Source organism: Anabrus simplex, chromosome 1 (assembly GCF_040414725.1).
Source record: "Anabrus simplex isolate iqAnaSimp1 chromosome 1, ASM4041472v1, whole genome shotgun sequence".
Lineage (NCBI taxonomy): Eukaryota > Metazoa > Arthropoda > Insecta > Orthoptera > Tettigoniidae > Anabrus > Anabrus simplex.
This window is the reverse complement of record NC_090265.1, coordinates 679,791,256-679,807,261: the sequence shown is the minus strand read 5'-3', so window position 1 is coordinate 679,807,261 and position 16,006 is coordinate 679,791,256. Positions and strand designations below refer to the sequence as shown.

The 16,006-nt window shown below is 45.5% G+C and overlaps 3 non-coding genes across 3 annotated transcripts; all 3 read right to left on the bottom strand.

The window, feature by feature from the left end:
* Positions 1-5,064: 5,064 nt before the first annotated feature.
* TRNAL-UAA (transfer RNA leucine (anticodon UAA)) lies at positions 5,065-5,148 on the bottom strand. The gene has a single exon. It is a non-coding gene; the product is annotated as a tRNA-Leu (tRNA).
* Positions 5,149-9,730: 4,582 nt separating this feature from the next.
* On the bottom strand, positions 9,731-9,814 carry TRNAL-UAA (transfer RNA leucine (anticodon UAA)). Its single transcript has one exon. It is a non-coding gene; the product is annotated as a tRNA-Leu (tRNA).
* A 3,724-nt stretch (positions 9,815-13,538) lies between these two features.
* Positions 13,539-13,622, bottom strand: TRNAL-UAA (transfer RNA leucine (anticodon UAA)). Its single transcript has one exon. It is a non-coding gene; the product is annotated as a tRNA-Leu (tRNA).
* Between the last annotated feature and the right edge of the window lie 2,384 nt (positions 13,623-16,006).

The following is a 16,006-nucleotide window of genomic DNA, read 5'->3' as shown; positions in this document are numbered from 1 at the left end:
GCCACGGCCGCTTCCTTCCCTCTTCCTTGTTTATCCCTTCCAAACTTCCCATACCCCACAAAGCTCCTGTTCAGCATAGCAGGTGAGGCCGCCTGGGCGAGGTACTGGTCCTCCTCCCCAGTTTTATCCTCCACCCAGAGTCCGAAGCTCCAGGATACTGCCCTTGAGGGGGGTAGAGGTGAGATACCTCGCTGAGTCCGAGGGAAAAACCATCCCGGCATTTGCCTGGAGGAGAAGTGGGACACCACGAAGAACCACTTCTGGGATGGTCGAGGAGGGAATCGAACCAACCTCTACTCAATTGGCCTCCCGAGGCTGAGTGGACCTCATTCCAGCCCTTGTACTAAGTTTTCAAATTTCGTGACAGAGCCAGGAATCGAACCCGGACCTCCAGGTGTGGCAGCTAATCACACTAACCACTACACCGCAGAAGCGGACATGAGTTATGATACGGGACAGTTGTATACTCCCATATATTATGACAAAGCCATTGTATAATAATAATTTCTTGTGGCTATTTATAGCCGAGGGCTGCCCTTGTAAGGCAGACCCTCCGATGATGGTGGGTGGCGTCTGCCATGTGTAGGAAACTGCGAATTATTATGGTGGAGAATAGTGTTGTGTGTGGTGTGTGAGTTGCAGGGATGTTGGGGACAGCACAAATACCCAGTCCCCGGGCCACTGGAATTAACCAATGAAGGTTAAAATCCCCGAACCGGCCGGAAATCGAACCCGGGACCCTCTGAACCGAAGGCCAGTACGCTGACCATTCAGCCAACGAGTCGGACAGTCATTGTTATACCTTTAGTTACTTTATATAGTCTACCGCTTTCTCATTTTGAAAGCTTCAAATACTCAAATTAAGGGCATAATAAAAATACTTCAAATATTAAATGTTATGCACTATGCACTATAAATCTCGGAATGTATTGTTGTAGTTAATTTTCTGTTGCTTTCATACCCTAAAAATGTTCTTTTTTTACAATATGTTTTACGTCGCACTGACACATACAGGTTTTATGGCGACGATGGGATAGTAGATGCTTCCTTTCCATGCTCTGACGTTCGCTGTCTGGTTCGAAGTGGTGAACTAAAGTTTCATCTCCAGTGATGTTCGGTTTCAGAAACGTTACCATGACGGTCCAATACGTGCTGACAGATTCTCACACTATTGCGCTTCTGTTCGTCATTGAGTTGTTTTGAAACCCATCTCGAACAGACTTTGTGAAAGTTAAACCTGATATGCAGAAACATGGTTAATGTGCATATGGTTTGCCACGTCATCAATAGTGACTCGTCTGTTATTCAGGATCATATCACGCACTTGTTCAATGTTGGGATCTGTTACGGCTGCAGATGGACGCCCGGATCTTTCCTCATCATTCACGCTCGAGCCACCGCTCTTGAACTGTCCAATCCACTCGTAAACACTTCGCTGTGGCAAAACATTGCTCCTGTATTGTGCTTAAAGTCTTCTGTGAATTTTCGCTCCTGGTACACTCTCAGACCACAAAAAACGGATTACGGAACGCTGTTCTTCCTTGGTGCAAACAGAGAGTGGCGCGGCCATCGTTACGTCACAACAGCGCAAGCTGTACCGATATGATACGGCCGACTGGATCCCTCGCTGTGCTACTGGAGCTAGCTAGAGCGACGCATCAAATCAGCCGTGGATCTGATAACGTTGAAACCTACCACACACGTAGACAACGGTGCCATCTACGGCTTATGAGGAGACAAGGCCATAGAGCCAACAATTACAGCAAAATTGGAGGTATTTTATGACTTGTCTACGTATATCCTCAAATCTGTACTCATTTTCTTTAATACTGTGCTCTTTCCACTCAACTTTTATAACTCTTAATGTACAAGTAGTTACTTTTAGGTATAGTTCAGTAGTTCTACATAGTTTTTACGTTTATGATAGGCTACTTTTACTTCCTTCCTTTCTTCCTTCCTTCCTTCCTTCCTTCCTTCCTTCCTTCCTTCCTTCCTTCCTTCCTTCCTTTATTTATTTGTTTACCCTCCCTTTTCCCCTCAGACTCAGCGAGGGATCCCGCCTCTACCGCCTCAAGGGCAGTGTCCTGGAGCGTGAAACTTTCGGTCGGGGGATACAGCTGGGGAGGAGGTCCAGTACCTTGTCCAGGCGACCGCACCGGCTAAGCTGAACAGGGGCCTTGTAGGGGGTTTGGAAGATCGGAAGGGATACACAAGGAAGTGAGAAGGAGAGAGCGTGACCTTAAGTTAGGTAAAATCCCAACAAAGTGAGAAACCTCCTCTACTCAGTTGACCTCAGTAGTTCTACATAGTTTTTACGTTTATGATAGGTTACTTTTACTTTTACTTTCTTTCTTTATTCGTTTGCCCTCGTTTTTCCCTTAGACCCAGCGATGGGATCCCGCTTCCACCGCCTGGAGCGTGAGACTTTGGATCGGGCGGATACAGCTGGGGAGGAGGACGAGTACCTCGCCCAGGCGCCCTCACCTGCTATGCTGAACAGGGGCCTTGTAGGGGGATGGGGAGATCGAAAGGGAGAGACAAGGAAGAGGGAAACGCGACCGTGGCCTTAAGTTTGGTACCATCCCGGCATTTGCCTGGAGGAAAAGTGCGAAACCACGGAAAAGCATTTCTGGGATGGCTGAGGAGGGAATCGAACTCCCCGCCCTACTCAATTGACCACCCGTGGCTGAGTGGACCCAGTGCCAGCCCTCGTACCACTTTTCAAATTTCGTGGCAGGGCCGGGAATCGAATCCGGATCTCCGTTGTGAAAGCTAATCATTCTAACCCCTTCACCACAGAGGATAACAATCATAATAAAATTAAAATTAATAATAATAATAATAACACTAATAAAATATACTTCAAAATTCATCAAAAATAGAAAAACAATTTCATTTGATTTTTGTGCAGTTTTAAAGTGTGTAATTTATGTCAAGTTCTGCACGTATTTCGATAATTTACTTGTTCTCTCCTTCAGCAGCTGTTTCATCTACCAATCACTTCTAGAACCTAAGAACAGGTAGTAACTATTTATTCAAATGATATACAATTGTAATTTAATTATTAGGCAAGGAAAGGTAGTGATATTAGCATGTCCTAGAAGTGACAGGAACGGGTGAGTTGGCCGTGCGGTTAGGTGAGCGCAGCTGTGAGCTTGCATCCGGGAGATAGTTAGTGGGTTCGAAGCGCACTGTCGGCAGCCCTGAAGATCGTTTTCCGTGGTTTCCCATTTTCACACCAGGCAAATGCTGGATCAGTAGTATAAGTAGATGGTTCGGCGGCCGCCTCCGCCTCCGGCTCTCGGAAGAGGCCTCCACCTCCCGCAGGAAATTTCAATTTCGGCGGGAAATTTGAATTCTGGCGCGAGATTTGAATTTGTAAACAAAGCCACGTGCTTTTTTTGACAGCTGTCATCGACAACAACGCATCGCTAACCTCACTGCTGCCATCTTGACAGGCCTAAACCTCATTGCTGCCAACTTAACCTCACTACCGTGAGATTTGAATTGGTAAACAAAGCCACGTGCTTTTTTGACAGCCACATGCTTTTTGACAGCTATCATCGACAACAACGCATCGCTAACCTCACTGCTGCCATCTTGACGGACCTAAACCTCATTGCTACCAACTAAACCTTACTAGCGCGAGATTTGAATCAGTAAACAAAGCCACGTGCTTTTTTGACAGCTGCCATCAGCCATCTTGCATCGCAAACCTCAGTGCTGCACTCTTTCGCTACTTACCTTTGAAAAGTGGTGGCGGCAATTTCTACCTGCTTAACAAACCCACGTGCTTTCTTGACAGCAGCCATCTTTAATCAACAGAGCACCGTGCTGTCCTATTTGGCTCTTTTGTTTGGAAACAAAACCATGTGCTTTTTTGACAAGCAGCCATCTTTAATCAACAGAGCATCGTGCTGCCCTCTTTAGCTACTTACCTTTGAGGCGTGCAATTTGAAGAATTCCACGTGCTTTTTTTTGACAAGCAGCCATCTTTAATCAACAGAGCATCGTGCTACCATCTTTAGCTACTTACCTTTGAAATGTGGTGGCGGTAATTTCCACGTGCCAGCTCTCATCTGCCATCTTGCATCGCTTACCTTTGCGCTGTACAGCTGTCATCTTCCATCTTGCATCGCAAACCTCAGTGCTGCCCTCTTTAGCTACTACCTTTGAAATGTGGTGGCGGATAATTTGAAAAATTCCGTCAGCTGTTATCTTGAATCGCTTACCTCAGTGCTGCTATCTTTACGGTACTAAACCACGATAAGGAAATTTCCTACTACCACCACCACGGTAAGGTTTACTAGTAGGCAGGTAGTTACGAGTTTCCCTCACGATGAGGTCGAGGTGAGAGGTTCATAGAAGACTTTCCAGTTGCTGCAGTCTACAAAGTAAATGATGCCTCTGCAGGTTGTTATAGAGTGTACTGTAATATGGACGAAACACCAACAAACATTCTTTCTTTCTTCTTGTCTTAAACCATTTACCGTCCTGTGCTGGTATTTTCCCTCCGACTAAGCGAGGGATCTCACCTCTACCACCACAGGGGCAGTGTCCTGGAGCGTAATACCTTGGGTCGGGGATGCAACTGGGAAGGAAGACAAGTATCGCCCAGGCGGCCTCACCTGCTATGGAGAACAGGGACGTTTTGGGGGATGAGAAGATTGGAAGGGATAGAAAAGGAAGAGGGAAGGAAGCGGCCGTGGCCTTAAGTTAGGTACCATCGCGGCATTTGGTTGGAGGAGAAGTGAGACACCACTTCGAGGATGGGTGAGGTAGGAATCGAGCCCCACTCTGTTCAGTTGACCTCATGAGGCTGAGTGGACCCCTTTCCAGCTCCCGTGCCACTTTTCAAATTTCGTGGCAGAGCCCGGAATTGAACTCGTGCCTCCGGGGCGGGCAGCTAATCAAGGTAACCACTACACTACAGAGGTGGACCACCACCAACGTTCTGATGGTAAAAATGTTTTCAAACAACAGGACCTGAACCGGCTAACCATGGTATTAGGCAATCTGGGCTCGACGCCTTGGAGGCCATTCCACCGGACGTCTAAAAGCTTTTGTCACGTGTGGGGTTCGAACCCACGCTCCCAATTGGGAACCAGAACTTAAGTCTGGCGCCTTAGACCGCTCGGCCAACCTGACGTTGCACGCTAGCACTACAGGAAGGCGTGATAGATCGTCTAAATTGAAGAGGATAGACAGGATCATCATGGTCCCATGACGTATAATTCGTACTTACATTGAGGTGACGCTTTCTTTGGTAATGTTAGATGATTTTCGTAAGTAACCATTCAGGTTGCCATCAATGATAGACATTACGTAGGTCTACTATATAACTTTTTAGCCTCAATTTTTACAATACTTCTACTGTCATTCTCTATTTAAATATTACAGCCAAAATTTAGCTATTTGTTTCACCAACCATAATTTATTATGCAGTGTTCATTCCCTAGCTTCTTCTTCTTCTTCTTTATCTGTTTACCGTCCAGGGTCAGTTTTTCTCTCGGACTCGGTGAGGTGCTTGCTTGTTGTTTAAAGGGGCCTAACATCGAGGTCATCGACCCGGTGAGTGATCCCACCTCCACCTCCTCAAGGGCACTGTCCTGGAGCTTCAGAATCTGGGTCGGAGGATCCAACTGGGGAGCATGTTCAGTACCTCGCCCAGACGGCCTCACATGCTGCGCTGAACAGGGGCCTTGCGGGGGAATGGGAAGTTTGGACGGGATAGACAAGGAAGAGGGAAGGAAGCGGCCGTGGCCTTAAGATAGGTACCATCCCGGCATTTGCCTGGAGGAGAAGTAGGAAACAACGGAAAACCACTTCCAGGATGGCTGAGGTGCGAATCGAACCCAGTGTCCTGGAGTGTGAGACATTGGGTAGGGGGAATAAACTGGAGAGGAGGGCCAGTACCTCGCCCAGGCGGCTTCACCTGCTATTCTGAACAGGTGTCTCGTGGTGGTGGGGTTGGGGGATGGGAAAATCGAAAGGAATAGGTAAGGAAAAGGGAAAGGAGCGGTAGTGGCCAAGAGAGTTTAAGCCTCAAAATTTTAAAATTTCGACTTCGAAGTACTGAGAGTAGGTAGTGTAGAAGTCTCATGGTCGAAAATATTTCAATGCAAATTGTATTACATAACGTCCATTTCTGTCGGGTAGTGGTTCGTGACACCCTCGGAGGCCCGGGTTCGATTCCCGGTTCTGCTACGGAATTAGAAATGTGGTACGAGGACAGAAACGGGTTCCGGTCAGTCTAGGGAAGTCAACTGAGTAGAGGAGGGTTCGGTTCCCACCTCAGCCATCCTAGAATTGTTTTTTTCACGATTTCCCAATTCCCCTCCAGGCAAATGCCGGGATGGTACTTAAATAATTTAAAGTCACCTCCGCTTCTTTCCCTCTTCCTTGTCTTCCTTCTCTTCCAATTTTCCCATCCCCGAACAAAACCTCTGTTTAGCACAGCAGGTCAGTCCACCTGGGCGAGATACTGGCCTTCTTTCCCAGTTGTATCCCCGAACAAATATCTCACGCTCCAGTACACTGCCCTTGAGAGAAAGGGGTTGGATCTCTCGCTGAGGCCTATGGAAAAGCCAACCCTGGAGGGTAAACAGGTTAAGAAAGAAAGAAAGAAAGAAAGAAGGTGAACTAGTATATTCCTACTTACACTGAGGAAGCGTTTTCTTTGGTAATCTTTGGCGATTTTCGTAAGGAACCTCTCAGTTTGCTTTTTAGGCTCCGATTTTACATTATTTCAACTTTCATGATCTATTTAAATATTAGAGCAAAAAAATTAGCTCATTTTACCTTCAACTATGATTTATAATTTGGTGTTCGTTCCCCAGCATAACCCAAAAAAAACATCGCTGAAGTTTAAACTTCAAGATGTTCATTTTTTTTTTTTTTTTTTTTTTTTTTTTTTTTTTTTTTTTACTTTACGTTGCACGACACAATTATATCTCATGCCGACGATGCGACAGTGAGGGACTAGGAGTGGGAAGGAAGTAGCCTAAGCCTTAATTAACGCAAAGCCCCAGGCATTTTTCTGGTGTAAAAATGGGAAACCACGGAAAACCATCTTCAGATCTGCCGACAGTGGGGATCGGTGCCACTTTCTCCCGGATGCAAGATCACAGCTGCGCGCCCCTTACCGCTCGGCCAACACCCCCGTGGCAACTTCTAAGCAAGTAGATTTTCCGCCTCTGTGATGTAGTGGTCAGTGTGATTAGCTGCCACTCACGGAGGCCCAGGTTCGATTCCAGGCTCTGCCACGAAATTTGGAAAGTGGTACGAGGGCTAGAACGAGGCCCACTCAGCCTCGGGAGGTCAAATGAGTAGACGTGGGTTCGATTCCCCCCTCAGCCACCCTGGAAGTGGTTTTCCATGGTTTCCCAATTCTCCTCCAGGCAAATGCCGGGATGGTACCTAACTTAAGGCCACGGCCGCTTCCTTCCCTCTTCCTTGTCTATCCCTTCCAACCTTCACATCCCCCACATGGCCCCTGTTTAACCTAGCAGGTGAGGCCGCCCGGGCAAGGTACTGGTCATCCTCCCCATTTGTATCCCCGACCCAATGCCACACGCTCCAGGACACTGCCCTTGAGCCGATAGAGGTGGGATCCCTCGCTGAGTACAAGGGAAAAACCAACCCTGGAGTGTAAACAGATTAAGAAAGAAAGTAAAAAGTAAGTAGTTATGATTTTCAAGCAAGTTGCTTTACGTCGCACTGACACAGATAGGTCTTATGGCCACGATGGGACAGGAAGGGGCTAGGAGTGGGAAGGAAGCGGCCGTGGCCTTAATTAAGGTACAGCCCCAGTATTTGCCTGGTGTGAAAATGGGAAACCACGGAAAACCATCTTCATGGCTGCCGACAGTGGGATTCGAACCCACTATCTCCCGAATATTGAACACTGGCCGCACTTAAGCGACTGCAGCTATCGAGCTCGGTAGTTATTGTACCAGGCGGTACACCTCCGCGCCGATAATTCAAACTTTGCGCCAGTTGAAACTCCTCTACTGGAGGAAGCCTGAACTCTAACAACCATGTTAATTCTAAAGGTTATGAGAAGATGTCGCTATCTGTAAATTTTGAAGAGTTCTGAACTGTGTCTTTTTCGATGTATTTTTGTTTTCTCTGTAGTGAGAAGTGTGAACATTCTCTTCTACAGGGCACTACTGAAGAAATACAACGGTGCACCCTAGTGCGAAGTGAAAGAACTTTTTTTGAAGAATTTTAGTATGCATAAGTTTGTTCTTTGTTAAATTTCTTTCAGTCATTGTTTAGGTTGGCTGTATAACCCTTTTATTTCCACCAGTTTTGAATTCGACCAATGAGTAATTTTTGTAATTAATTTTCCACCAATCCTAGATGTCTTCTTCAGTTTTGACTTGTAATCTTTTGGTCGTCCAATAAAATGCTTGTGGGCGGGTGTTATCATTCATGAAAGGTCTCGAATGTTCCGCGAGGGTATATAAACTGCTGATTTTCGGGTCCCTGCGCCAGTTCAGTAACATCTATCATTGTGTAAATTTTGTAGCAGGGGGCGGGAAGCGCCTCTTTCGTCAGGCAGCGGTTCATCAATAAGGTAATGGCCTTTTAATAACTTATTTTCTTGCTAGCTCAGCAGTTTAACTCTCGGGGCAGGTTCGATACCATTTATCATGTAACTTTCCTCTAAAATGTAATAGACTCTTGGTATAAATTCTATCTCTTTAAACTACAAACTGGGATAGAGAGTGCCTAACCCTCTCGAGCTCCCTTTCATATTGTTTTTTAAGGTGACTACGTTTTCTCAACCATTTTTTTTCGTTTCGTAATGTAATAAGTTTTCCTATCGTGTCACCTCCTTAGTGTGGGATTAGCCCTTGCATATGCGGCCTAGTGCCAAATAGGTTTTAAGTAAAGTGTATTAGGAGTGCTAGGACGCCTCCTCTCAAGTTGGTATTTTGGAGGCCATGTAATTGTCCTGTTTCTTTATTGAGTAGGCCTCAGTAGGTTGGGTATTTTTACCCCTGTTTTCATGTGCTTGGAGGTCAGCTTGAAGGTGGAGTTTGGTGTGGCCTTTGATAGACTTGAACTTTAAGAGCGGGTTGCTCTTTCTTAACATTTTGATTTCTGTGAGCCTCGAGCAGGCTTTACTGAGTAATAGGGAGCTAGAGCTCCTGGGCATGATTGGGGTTTTCTGCCCCTTTGTCAAACCTGGTATCTGGCTAAAGTTGGGCTAATTGCTCAAGAATTATGTGTCTGGCTCTCGGAGCCCAAAACCTGTAACACTGTAATTGTACATTCTCGATTTGTGGCTAGGCTACTGTGTACCTGTTATATTTGTTATTTCTCGATCTTAAAAAGAAAATATAACCTGGTTAAATTTTAAATTAACTTTAATTTCGTAAGTTGAGACCTGTTCATCCCAGCACCTTCTTTCACCTCTGCTAATCCACCAAACCACGGTAACAGTTATGATTTTCCCTAATGATGAAGTCTAGGTGAAACATACAGAGCAGACATTCCAGTTGCTGCAATCTACAAATGAAGCGAAGTCTCTACAGAGCGAAGTACCATCAGCAGATCATATGCCGACTGTCGAAATGTTTGAAATTGACCTCAGTACTTTGACCGACATTCTGATGGTGAACATTTCTTTCAACCAACGGGATTCGAACCGACTAACCACGGTATCACACCATATGGACTTGACGACTTAGCTATTATGCACCAGGCGCGATAAAACTTTTGTCAGGTGTGGGGTTCGAACCCACGCTCCCAATTGGGAACCAGAACTTAAGTCTGGCGCCTTAGACCGCTCGGCCAACCTGACGACGTATGTACCAGTGGGACCGAAGCATCGTAGAGCATCTAATTTAAAGAGTATAGATAGGATCGATTCTTATTGTTTAAAGGGGCCTTACATCTAAGGTCATCGGCCCCATAGATAGGATCAGTATGGCCCAATGATATAATGACGAAATTGAATTTGCTACTTACATTGAGCTGCTGTTTTCTTCGGTAACGTTTGGTTGGCATCATTGATGGATATTACGTAGATCTGCTGTTTGCTTTATAGGTCCCATTTTTTCCATTATTTCAACTGTCATGGTCTATTTAAATATTGGATCCAACATTTAGTCAACCACCTTTCTTTCTCTTCTTCTTTATTAATCAGTTTACCCTCCAGGGTTTATTTTTCCCTCGGACTCAGCGAGGGATTCCACCTCTACCGCCTCAAGGACAGTGTCCTGGAGTGTGAGACATTGGGTTGGTAATACAACTGGGGAGGAGGACCAGTACCCCTCCCAGAAGTCCCCACCTGCTATTCAGAACAGGGTCTTGTGTTGCGGGGGGGGGGGTGATGGAAGATTGGAACGCATAGGTAAGGAAAAGGGAAAGAAGCCGCCGTCGCGTAAAAATATCTAGGTACCACCCCGGCATTTGCCTGGAGGATAAGTGGGAAACCACGGAAAACCACTTCCAGGATGGCTGAGGTGGGAATCGAACCCATCTTTACTCAGTTGACCTCCTGAAGCTGAATGAACCCCGTTCCTGCCCTCTTACCACTTTTCAAATTTTGTGGCAGAGCCGGGAATCGAACCCGGACCTCCGGGGGTGCTAGCTAATCACGCCAACCATTACACCACAGAGGCGGACTTTTAATTTGATTACGTGTTAGATTTCTGCTTTGAAGCAACCTACATAAGATGGACCTGAGTGAAACATAGGATTTTCAAATTAATCTACGCTTTCAACGATTATTCTTGAACCTTGCTTACAGTCACGGTGTTTTCGTTACGCTGATCTCGTACAATCTCATTACCCAGCGGCAGTTTTTACTAGTAGGCAGGTAGTTATGATTTTCCCCCACAATGAGGTCGATGTGAGAGGTACAGAGGAGGCTTTCCAGTTGCTGCAGTCTACAAATTAAACGATGCCTCTGCAGGTTGCAGTAAATCGAGTGTAATATGGACGAAACACCAACATTCATTCTGTCTTTCTTCCTGTCTTAATGCATTTACCGTCCTGTGCTGGTATTTTCCCTCCGACTAACCGAGGGATCTCACCTCCACCACCACAGCGGCAGTGTCCTGGAGCGTAATACCTTAGGTCGGGGATAAAACTGGGAAGGAGGCAGCCTCACCTGCTATGGAGAATACGATTTATTATGCAGTGTTCATTCCCTAGCATAACCCAAAAATACTTCGTGGAAGTTTAAATTTCTTTCTTAATCTGTTTACCCTCCAAGCTTGGTTTTTCCTCGGAGTTGGCGAGGGATCCCACCTCTTCTTTCCTTCTTTCTTACTTTTTCTTCCTTTCATTCTTTCGCTATTAATCTGTTTACCGTAAAGGTTAATGTTATTAGCTGCTGTAGTCGGGGACCCGAGTTCGATTCCCGGTACTGCCAGGAATTTAGGAATGGCAGAAATAGTACATACAGCTCACGTCCATTTGTGTGTGTCTGAAAAGAGCTGCACCACCTCGGGATAAGGACATGAGTTTGCATTTTTGCATCTGTTAAACTCCAGGATTGGTTTTTCCGTAAGACTCAGGGAGAGATCCCACCTCTACCGCCTTATCTGTGAGTGTGAGACTTTGGGTCGGGGGATACAACTGTTGAGGAGGACCGCTACCTCGCTCAGGCCGCCTCACCTGCTATTCTGAACAGGGGCCTTGTGGGGGCGGGACGGGATGGCTGGAAGGGATAGACAAGGAAGAGGGAAGGCAGCGGCTGTGGCCTTAAGTTAAGTACCATCTCGGCATTTGCCTGGAGGAGAATTGGGAAAACCACGGGAAACCACTTCAAGGATGGCTGAGGTTGGAATCGAACCCACCTCTACTCAGTTTACTTCCCGGGACTGAGTGAACCGCGTTTCACTTTTCAAATTACGTGACAGAGCCGGGAATCGAACCCATGCTTCCGGGAGTTGGCATCTAAGGACACTAACCACTACATCACAGAAGCGGGGCAAACATTTTGATGGTGAATTTTTCGACCAATGGGACTCGAACCGGCTAACCGCGGTATTTGACCATGTAGACTTGACGCCTTAGAGATCATGACACCGGGCGGGATGAAATTTTTGTCAGGTGTGAGATTCGAACTCACGCTCCCAGTCGTGAACCAGAACTTGAGTCAGGCGCCTTGCAGCGCTCGGCCAACCTGACGTTGTAGACTACGTCTTAGTGACACGGAGGCATCGGAGACCATCTAAATTAAAAAGTATAGATAGGCCCGATGACTCACGTAACTGAGGTCTGGGAGGCACTGTTTTTTTGGTAATGTTTGGCGATTTTAATAAGTAACCTCTCATGTTGGCCTCAGTGATGGATAATACGTAGGTGTGTTATAGTTTTTTGGCTCAGTTTTTTTTACATTGTTTTAATTGTCATGATCTATTTAAATATTACAGCCAATATTTAGCTCCTTGTTTCTCCAACCATGATTTATTAAACGATGCTCATTTATTAGCATAACTCAAAAATACAACCACGGAGGTTTAAATTAAAAGATTTTAAAATTTCAATCCCAAAGCACTCACTAGTCCGACTCCTTGGTGTAGTGGTTAGAGTGATAAGCTGCCAACCCCGGGGGCCAGGGTTCGCTTCCTGTCTTACCGCGAAATTTCAAAAGTGGTACGAGGGCTAGAACTGGGTCCACTCAGCCTCGGGCGGACAAGAGATTGGGAGGCGGGGGGGGGGGGTCGATTCCCACCTCAATTATCCTCGAAGTGGTTTCGTTGTTTCCTAGTTCTTCTTCAAACAAATGCCGAGATAGTAACTAACTTAAGGCCACGGCCACTTCAATCCCTCTTCCTTGTCTGTCTTCCATTCTTCCCTCCCCTCAACAAGCCCCTCGTGAGGCCGCCTGGGCAAGGTACTGGTCCTCTTTTCCAGTTGTACCCGGGATCCAATTTCTCACGCTCCAGGATACTGATCTTGAGACGGTAGAGGTGGGACATACCTTGAACTATGATTTATATTGTGCTGTTCGTTCCCCAGCATAACCCTAAATACTTTGCTGAAGTTTAAAACTTCAAGATGTTAATTTTTTTACAAGTTGCTTTACGTTGCACCGACACAAATAGGTCTTATGGCGACGATGCGGCTGTGCGGGGCTAGGAGTGGGAAGGAAGTGGCCGTAGCCTTAATTAACGCATAGCCCCATAATTTTCCTGGCGTAAAAATGGGAAACCACGGAAAACCATCTTCAGGGCTGCCAACAGTGAGGCTCGGTGCCACTGACTCCCGGATTCAAGCTCACAGCCGCGCGCCCCTTACCGCTCGGCCAACACGCCGGGTGAACAGCTTCTACTTCTAGGTAAGTAGTTATGATTTTCCCTAATGATGAAGTCGAGGTGAAACTACAGCGAAATACCATCAACAGATCATATGCCCACTGCGGAGAGGTTTGGAATTGACCGCAGTATTTTGGCCAACCTTCTGATGGTGAACGTTTCTTTCAACCAACGGGATTCGAACCGACTAACCACGGTATCGCACCATATGGACTTGACGACTTAGCGAATATGCTCCAGGCGCGATAAAACTTTTGTCAGGTGTGGGGTTCGAACCTACGCTCCCAACTGGGAACCAGAACTTAAGTCTGGCGCCTTAGACCGCTTGGCCAACCTAACGATATATGCCCCAGTGGAACCGAAGCATCGTAGAGCATCTAATTTAAAGATAGGACCGATTCTTGTTGTTTATAAAGGGACCTTTCATCTAAGGTCATCGGCTCCATGGATAGGATCGGTATGGCCCAATGATATAATGACGAAATTGAATTTCCTACTTACATTGAGCTGCTGTTTTCTTTGACAATGTTTGGTTGGCATCATTGACGGATATTACGTAGATCTGCTCTGTTTGCTTTTTAGGCTCCATTTTTACATTATTTCAACTGTCGTGGTCTATTTAAATATTAGAGCCATCATTTAGCCAACCACCTTTCTTTCTCTTCTTCTTTATTAAACTGTTACCCTCCAGGGTTTTTTTTTTCCCTCGTACTCAGCGAGGGATTCCTTTAAACTTGCAATCATTAGTCATGGGACCTCTTTTTATTGAAATCCGAAGCGAAACAAAAAAAGTATATGTTCTAACCATAGATCATGATTCCTAATTTCTAAAATCTCACATGCCTTGTCTAAAATTCGAAAAATCGAAGTCCATCCACCTTAATGAGAAGAAAGCACAGAAGAATAATAATTTATAATTATTATTTTCGGAGACAAAAAATAATAATCATTATCAAAATTTCGAAGGGTGCTGGAAACACCTCTTATACTTCAATTCAAACATTAGCTTTTCAAGACAATTTTGTCGATTTCATGCTAAAATTAAATTTGCATTACCAATTTTCAAGAAAAATCCGAAATTGCATCATTTTATGCATATGATACTGATTATCAGAAAGCAGACTCCCGTAGTGGTTACTCAACTTTAAAATGCACTTTGGAGAAGTTCATCACAGAAGAAAATTACTCACCTTCACGGTGTGAGTCGAGCAACTCCCAGGGAGGAATCGCTTTCTTCACCTGCGGAGCTGGAGCTGGAACCGAGGGAGATGATCATTTCTTTCACACAGTGTTCCAAAACTCCTTCCTTTTTCCACTGCTTCTGCGTCAGTCCCCATGTGTGTTTCACCACAGAGGCCCATTTTTCTGCAGTAACATTCTCAATACCCTCTCTGGTCAGTCTCTCTATTTCAGATATGGTGAACGTCTTGTTGTTCTCAGCTACGTAACCCTTCACTTGTGACCAAATATTTTCTATGGGGTTCAAATGGGCATGGTAAGGAGGCAGCCCGATCACCTGGTGGCCATGCATTTTTGCTATCTCATCGATGACATAAACGGGTTTCGGTTTGTAAGCTGTCACTTGCTCCATCAGCTCTGACTTTGTAGTACAAGGTTCAATGGTAATATCTGTGTTCCGAGGCAAGACATTTCTTTCTACCTAAGCCAGCATGTCAGCTTTTCTCATCTGCATTGTTGGGGCTCTGTCCGCTATTACAGAATGATATGGAGCATTATCCATAACAATGGTGGACTTGGGAGGAATGTTTTTAAGGAGGGAATATTCAAACCATGCCGTGAAGGAAGCAGTATTCATTTCTTCGTGGTAGTCCCCTGTTTTTCGCGACCGGAACATGAGGAAACAATTTGGAACGAAGCTTCGTGCAGTGCCAGCATGCAGGACAATGATTCTACCTCCCTTTCCTAACGGGGCGTTCATTGTGCCTTCTAACAGCCCTCAAGTAGCGACAGCGCCAAGCTACGGTATCATGTCTCTCCATCAACACAGTTCGGTTTGAGTATTTTTCAAAATGAAATCCAAACTTAGGAAGGGAGATTCGAAGGGAAGGCGCACTACCAAAAAACAATTTGTCTTCTCTAAAACTCGTATGTAGTTTCCGTAGTGTTGGGTGTTCCTTTCTCTTGTAATAGGCATATATATGCCGTCGAATTGCTCCTTCCTGGAAACCATCCATACTGGTCACACGTTTGTCATAGTGTCGGGTTTTGCCCGGTGTTGATAACCCACCCAGATACATCCACTCCCTCTCTTTCCCCTTCACCTTTTTCCCAAGGCTCCTTATCTTTCTTGCCTTTTTCTTTCCCTATTCTAATTACTGTATCTTCAGAAATTTTTAAAGCTGCTGCTGTTCTTACTACAACTTTGTTAACGTCTATCAGTGGGCCTCCATTTTCCCTTTCAGCCTCAAAATATTCCCGTAAGGCACATATCATATCGCGAGCTTGACCACGAATAGCGAAGCCATGCCTCCCCATTACCCTTGCCTTTTTTCTAGGCGAATGAATTCTAGGTCGCCCTCATTGTCTTTTAGCGGCGCTCTGAACGGGTTGCAACATTTTGAGTTCAGTAAATGAGATGGTGTTAAAATGACACTATACTACACAATACAAAAATTTACACTACACTAGAACGCCAGTCTCGATAACGATACACTTATTAACACGAACACAATAGCACTATAATATTTAGCTGATTTCAAACA